Genomic DNA, 7986 nt, shown 5'->3' on the forward strand with positions numbered 1-7986 from the left:
ACATAAAACAGTACACTAATGCAACACACCCACTTCTGAAATAAAGTCCCAGCTCAGGCACACATTGCTTGTGTCGTCCACGATATACACCCTCCCTGACTACAGCCTCTGAGTCCTCTGCTGCTTTCAGCAGCATACAGTGAGACAGGCATGTTGCCATTTCTTTGACAGGGTTACAGTAGCGAGTATGTGTGGTTTTCTAGTCTTTATCCACTAAAAGCCACAGCTGTATTCCGTACTCTGTTCTGCATGTACAACCTTATCAGGCCACTTAAACCAAAGTGTTACCCCATTCATTTTACAGTATCTTCACACCTTTTCTACAAGCAGGTACTCTATGCTCAAGCTTTGCTCCACTACTGAAAGAGTGGTGTGTTAAGGACAAGGTGTTGCTAGCCTCTTTCCTCTACCCCACCTGAGACGTTTCCAGGCCAGCCTTCAACCAGGATCATGTCTTGAAGCGGTTATCAGGTGTTCCCCTAGTGCAGAGGTTCCCAAACTTCTTATAGTCCTGTACCCCTTCAAACATTCAACCTCTAGCAACATGTTGTGTTGTATTGGAGAGAGTCTCAGTCTTAAACCATTTTCCACACACAGTCTGTGCCTGTACTTAGTTTTCATGCTAGTGAGGGCAGAAAATCCACTCTCAAATAGGTACATTCGGGCAAGAAAAAACATCACCCAGATAGGCCAGTCGTGTGAGAAACTCGTCATCATGCAAACAGTCAGACAGAACATTTTGGTCAGTAAAGAAAACTTTAAGCTCGTCACTCAATTAAAAAAAACATGTCAATACTTTGCCCCTTGATAAGCAGCGCACTTCTTCTGTGTGTTGTAAAAGTGTTACATGGTCGCTGCCTATATCATTGCATAGTGCAGAAAGTACATGAGTGTTCAGAGGCCTTGCTTTAACAAAGTTAACCGTTTTCACTGTAGTGTCCAAAATGTCTTTCAAGCTGTCAGGCATTCCCTTGGCAGCAAGAGCCTCTCGGTGGATGCTGCAGTGTACCCAAGTGGCGTCGAGAGCAACTGCTTGCACGTGCGTTATCAATGTCTCCATGTCTCCCTGTCATGGCTTTTGCGCCATCAGTACAGATACCAACATGAGCAGCAGCAGATTCCTGTGATTCCTCCATCAGGTTCTAATGACCTGGTACACAGGGCTCTATTGTCCCTCCATCAGGTTCTAATGACCTGGTACTCAGGGCTCTATTGTCCCTCCATCAGGTTCTAATGACCTAGTACTCAGGGCTCTATTGTCCCTCCATCTGGTCCTAATGACCTGGTACTCAGGGCTCTATTGTCCCTCCATCAGGTTCTAATGACCTGGTACTCAGGGCTCTATTGTTCCTCCATCAGGTCACTTATGACCTAGTACTCAGGGCTCTATTGTCCCTCCATCCGGTCCTAATGACCTGGTACTCAGGGCTCTATTGTCCCTCCATCAGGTCCCTTATGACCTGGTACTCAGGGCTCTATTGTTCCTGTATTAGTTTATAATGTCCTGGTACTCAGGGCTCTATTGTCCCTCCATCAGGTCCTAATGACCAGGTACTCAGGGCTCTATTGTTCTATTATTGACATCACTATGATAATCAGTTTGAAGTAAGATGTTGAACAACAGTTTGAAACAGTGGAAAACATGGTCATTGTGGATGTTGTCTCAAAGCCAAACACAATGAAATGGAGAGCGCTTTCTAAGGTGATGATTAACTCAAAGCATTTACATAAGATGTTGCATGTATAACCCTCATATGCATATTAAGAGAGAGAGAGAGACACAGAAAGAGAGAGAGAGAGAGAGAGAGAGAGAGAGAGAGAGAGAGAGAGAGAGAGAGAGAGAGAGAGAGAGAGAGAGAGAGAATATGAATATATATAGAGAGAGAATAGGATTAGAGAGAGAGAGAGAATGGGAATAGAGAGAGAGAGAGATAGAGAATAGGAATAGAGAGAGAGAGAAAGAATAGGAGGAGAGAGAGAGAGAGTGAATAGAGAGAGAGAGAGAGAGAGAGAGAGAGAGAGAGAGAGAGAGAGAGAGAGGAGAGAGAGAGAGAGAGAGAGAGAGAGAGAGAATAGAGAGCGAGAGAGAGAATAGAAATAGAGAGAGAGAGAGAGAATAGAGAGAGAGAGAGAGAATAGAGAGAGAGAGAGAGAATAGAGAGAGAGAGAGAGAGAGAGAGAGAGAGAGAGAGAGAGAGAGAGAGAGAGAGAGAGAGAGAGAGACTTTGACTTTTGGTCTTGCTTTATTGAAACATTCTTAATTCATTTAAAACTCACCCCCCCACTCCTAAAATAAATTTAAAAAAAATAAAAAATAAATAAAATTACACAAAAACCATCTCCTACAACCGTATATCCAAAACATCTTCCCCAGCAATACAGACAGCCCCCCCAACACACCATATCTCCTCAAACATCTCCACGCATTTGATCATTTTATAGAACTCAAACTCAACCCTAAGGCGCGCAGAGACCATCCCATGAAACAGTAGTAAAGGGTCTGTTATCCCCCACCTTTGACCCTGTTCCTCCTTGTTAGCCAAATAGCTAACTTTGCCTGAGCAAACAGAAAATTCAACAAAACACATTTTTCTTTCTCCTTACTCGAATACCTGTATCCCATTATAAACATCCCAACAGCAAAAACCACCCCCAACCTGTCACACAGACATTCCAACAGAGACATTAATGGCATTAACCTGGTGCACACAGAAAACACATGAATTACAGTTTCTTTCATTTGACAGAAAGGACACCCCTGCCCAATTCCCGGATCAACCCGTGCCAACCAGCTGTTAGTGGCCAGGGCTCCATGAAGAACCCTCCACTGGAGGTCCCCTGACCTCTTTGGTACTGGGGGTTTGTAGAGCGCCCTCCATCTAAAACCCACCATACTCTCCGCCCCCACATACCCCCTGCCACTGATGTGCCTTCACTCCTGTTAGGCTTCTAATGCTCCTCACCTTAACGCAGAGGTTGTAGAGGGCTTTACCTCCCACCCCTCAAACTCCCCAGGCTCGGAGTGTTAAAATCTAACAAGTCCTCCAGACCCCCTTGCCAGTCTCCAGTCTCTGCCGTCACCTGCAGTGGCGGGAACATTGGTGGCCCCTCTCCCTTTGGCCTCTCAAACACCCCCTTACCGGCTCAGACAGTGCCTCCTGGACCTCCTCCAGGAATCTCTCCAGCAGCCTAAGAGACGTTATTCCTGTTTGTTGCGCCAAGACCTCCGGGGTTTTCCACCCCTCCTCTCCCAGCAGTCTCAGGTCACCCAGCCTTTGTAAACCCCCTGCCATCAGTTGCCTCTGCAGGGTGGCCGACTGAACCGATCTCAAAGGGATGGCTGGGTTGTGGAAGATGGGCTCCTCCCACACCCACTGCCCAGGCTCCACACCCCTTCTCGTGTGGGCCTTAGCAGCTGCCAGGCCCTCAGCACCGCAGAGTAAAACTCTGAGAGACCTGCTGTACTCAGCCTCTCCAGCTTCATGAGGAACAGCTGCCGGTCCAACCCTAATCCGCCTGCTCTCCTCAGCAGCGCATGCTGGTTCCCTCCAGCCAACATCAGTGTGGTACAGCAGTCTCTGCACCGCCTTTAGTCTGAAAGCAGCCATCCTGCTCTCCAGTTCCACCAGGCCCTGTCCTCCTTCGTGGACGGTCATGTACAAAACTGCTGCCTTCAGCCAGTGATGTCCCGACCAAAAAAGTCCACCAGCTTGCGTTGCAGGTCTGCAAGCAGACCGGCGGGGGTTGAGGACAGCCAGTTTATGCCACAAGGAAGATGCCACCAGGTTGTTGATTATCAGCACCCTCCCTCTATATGACACTTGGGACAGGAGCCACCTCCACCTGGCCAGTCTTGACACCACTGCCTGTGTCAGCCCCTCCCAGTTCTTGCTGACCCACCTCTCCGAGCCCAGGTACACCCCCAACACTTTAAGCCCTTCACAACCCCACTGCAAACCCCTGGAAGCAGAGGAGGAGCCCTATCCCCCATGCCCCACATAACAGAGCTTTGCTCTTTCCCCAGTTTACCTTAGCTGATGAAGCTCCCTCATACACCTTCAGACTGGTCTCTAGTTCCTGCATATCTTGCCCATCCCTGACCATCACAGAAACATCATCTGCATATGCTGAGACTGCAATTCCTGTCACCACATCCATGCCTGTCCAGCACACTCCCCGCAGTCTCCTGCGTAGCAGTCCTAAAAAAGGCTCAATGGCTAGTGTGTACAGCTGCCCAGATAGAGGGCATCCTTGTCTAATGCCCCGTCTCACCCAGACTGGCCTACTGAGCCCCCTCCCACCTTAACCATACATGACGCCCCAGCATACAACAGCTTCACACAGGTCACAAAACTCTTCCCAAACCCAAACACAGACATCACATTAAACAGATACTCATGATCCACTCTATCAAAAGCCTTCTCTTGATCTAAAGAGACCAGTCCAAAGTTCACATTAGAACCTCTCGACAAGTCCAACATGTCCCTAATCAAGAACAAGTTGTCCGTGATTGAGCGTCCCGGTACACAATATGTCTGGTCCTTGTGTATTATAGAGTCCAGATGGGACTTCAGTCTGTTAGAGAGGACCTTGGCAAAATCTTGTAGTCCGCACAGAGTAACGCCACAGGCCTCCAGTTCTTAAGTTCACACAAGTCCCCTTTTTTGGGCAGGAGAGTCAGAGCGCCCGACGGCAGCTCATCGGCAACTCTCCTACCCCTATGCATTCTCGCAACACGCAAAAGAAATCCTGTCCAATTGTTCCCAGAATTTTTTGTAAAATTCCACTGGAAGTCCATCAACCCCGGGTGCACGACCGGGGGACATCTGGGTTACTGCCTCTGCCAGTTCATGTGACAACAGAGGAATGTCCATTTCATCCCTCTGTGCCCGAGAGAGCTTAGGGAGTCCTGCGAACAAGACCTGAGCACACATAGGATCACACATTTCTGCCCTATACAATTCAGTATAAAACTCCACAGTCCGCTCCCGCATCTCCCCCACCACAGAGGTCACCCGCCCATCAGACAGCCGTAGACAATGCATACCCTTGGCTTCACTGCTCTGTCTTTCCAAACCAAAGAAGAAGGAGCTGGGAGCATCCATCTCCTTGAGCATGGAGAACCTAGCTCTTACAAGTGCTCCCTTTGCTTTAACCTGGAAAAAACTGCCCAGGTCCCTACGTATTCGGCTAAGTTAGCCTGGAGGCCTACATTGCCTTGCCCCACCATCTCTACCTCCATCTCACTAATACACCGCTCTAGTTCCCCCAACACTCTCCTAGCCTCTGAGGATGAGAGAGCTGTGTACTGTTGACAGAAAAGCCGAATTTGCACTTTCCCCACATCCCACCACTGACTCAGAGACTCATACTCCTCTCTTCGCTGCCCCCATCTTTCCCAAAAAGTCTGGAAACCTGAGCAAAAAGTGGCATCTTGTAAGAGCTTTACATTGAACTTCCAATAAGATGCCTGCCGGGGCCCTGGTGAAATAGACAGCCGAGCCATGGTTATGTGGTGATCCGAAAACCCCACTGGGAGAATGGTAGCACTCAGAAGCCTATTGCTCTGATTCCTGGACATGTAAAAACGATCAAGTCGAGCTGCACTCACCCTAGCCCCAAAAACCTTCACCCACGTATACTGTCTTGTGTTTGGATGTTTAGTTCTCCAAACATCCACTAGGTCAAACTGATTAAAGATGTCCCTTAACACTCCCACTGACACTGAATGAGGCTCTTCCCCATTTCTGTCTTTTGTAAAATCCATTGTACAGTTCCAGTCACCTCCGATCACCAGCGTCTCCTCAGGCGCTACTTGTGAGTTCCTGTCTAAGACTCCCAAATAGAACCCCTCTTTCTCTCCCTGTGTTAGGCGCATACACATTTATAAAGACAAAACACATGTTGGTAATTTCTGCTTTAACAACAAGCAACCTACCCCTACACACCTCCTTTGAGGAGCAAATTTTTACAGCCAGACCCGGTGCAAAAAGGACTGCCACCCCTGCACTAAGATTTGTCCCATGGCTCAACACACTTGCCCCTTTCCACCAGAGCCCCCAATCAACTTCATTCACCACATCACTATGCGTCTCCTGCAGAAACAACACCTGTACTTGTTTATGTTTTACATATTCACTCAACACACTCCTCTTTCCCGCATCTCTGGCGCCATTTATATTGAGCGAGCCTACCCGAAGAGTCTCCATAAGAAGTGGGAGAAAAGCCAGCAGAGAAATAGACCAATAGCAAAGCTCAAAAAGCCCCAGTGTCAGTAAGAAATTAAACATTTAAACAGTGTCTGAAGGTAAACCTTTACGCACTGTTGTGACCCACTTCCTCAACCTAAACCGTTTCTTGGGTGAGAGGACACCATGCCCCTCATTTCTCATAGCATGTTGTACTGATCTTACAAACTTTCTAGGATCAGGAAAAAAAGCCTCAAGATTAACTTTTTTCCCCTTAGTCTCATTCAGGAACCTTGTCAGTTCTCTCAACGTGTACTTAGACCCCTCTGGTTGACTGGCTGTCAGCTCCGGGCCAATTGAAGAGGAGTCTGAAAAAAATACCTCCTCATCCTCTTCCTCAGACTCACTTTCCTCCTCTTCTCTATCTCCCACCCTGACCACCTGCCCTTTCTCTCTGGTTAGGGCCTCACCCACAGCAACAGGCAACATTTCCATGGTGCCTTTGTCCACACCCTTTTTATTTTTCCTCTTGACACCCTCCTCCTCCTCCCCTAGTCTCTTACACTTCCCCACTATACTCTCCTCATCCACTAGAATAACCTGACTAGACGCAGTATCATCTGCACCACCCTCCATAGCATGACTAGGGCCAGCCTCAGCTACAACACCCTCCATAGCATGACTAGGGCCAGCCTCAGCTACAACACCCTCCATAGCATGACTAGGGCCAGCCTCAGCTACAACACCCTCCATAGCATGACTAGGGCCAGCCTCAGCTATACCACCCTCCATAGCATGTCTAGGCCCAGCCTCAGCTACCCCACCATCTCTAGCCTGACTAGACCCAGCCTCTGCTTCTCCACCATCTCTAGCCTGACTAGACCCAGCCTCATCTACACCACCATCTCTAGACTGACTAGGCCCAGCCTCTGCTGTCTGCATCTCCTTACCCCTGCATTTTCACCTCGATTTCCCCCTTGCGCTCGTACCCTCCCCTTGTCTATGGCCTTTATGTGGGCACGCAAAGCTCTTGTGCCCCAAATCCCCACATTCAAAACACCGTAGACTATCTGTGCTGGCAAAACCTGCATAGAGCCCCTCCCCATGCCTCACTTTAAAATGCACATTTAGCTGTTGCTCATTATTGTTCAGAAACATAAACACTTGCCTCCTGAATGAAACAACGTGCTTAACGGCATCTGCCTGAAAACCTGCTGACAGTACACGGAAACCGCTAGCAAACTTACCAAAACGACTCAGCTCTTTCCTAATTTGATCATCCGTAATAAACGGAGGCAAATTTGCCACTACAACTCTTGTTGAAGGGGTAGAGAGAGGTGAAATTGACACCAACACATCCCTTACAAATATTCCGCTAGCAATTAGCCTACCGACCAAATTAGCTCTTTTCATGAACACAACCACCGCCTTGTTCATTCTAGAAGCAGAATGTATAAACTCAGCTCCTACCTGTTCACCGACCGCGAGCAGAACCTCCTCCACCTTAACTCCGTTCTCAGGAACACACCTGAAACCATGCTGAATCGACAGCGTCTCTTGCGCACTAGGCTGAGAAGCCATTGCGCACACTATACCTTGCAACCCCCCGGAACGTTACTCTGTCCTCTTCCACCCTAACTTTGAAAAAAGAAACTTTGGATACCGCTAAAAACAAATATTGCATTAACCCTCCACCATAGAAAATAACATGTAAAGAAAAGAATAGAATCAAGAAAGTTAGTTAGGATAGAGCTTTCCACACCAAACACTCAAACTCCAAAAACACCCAGCATGCACC

This window comes from Oncorhynchus keta, chromosome 35 (assembly GCF_023373465.1).
Source record: "Oncorhynchus keta strain PuntledgeMale-10-30-2019 chromosome 35, Oket_V2, whole genome shotgun sequence".
Classification (NCBI taxonomy): Eukaryota; Metazoa; Chordata; class Actinopteri; order Salmoniformes; family Salmonidae; genus Oncorhynchus; species Oncorhynchus keta.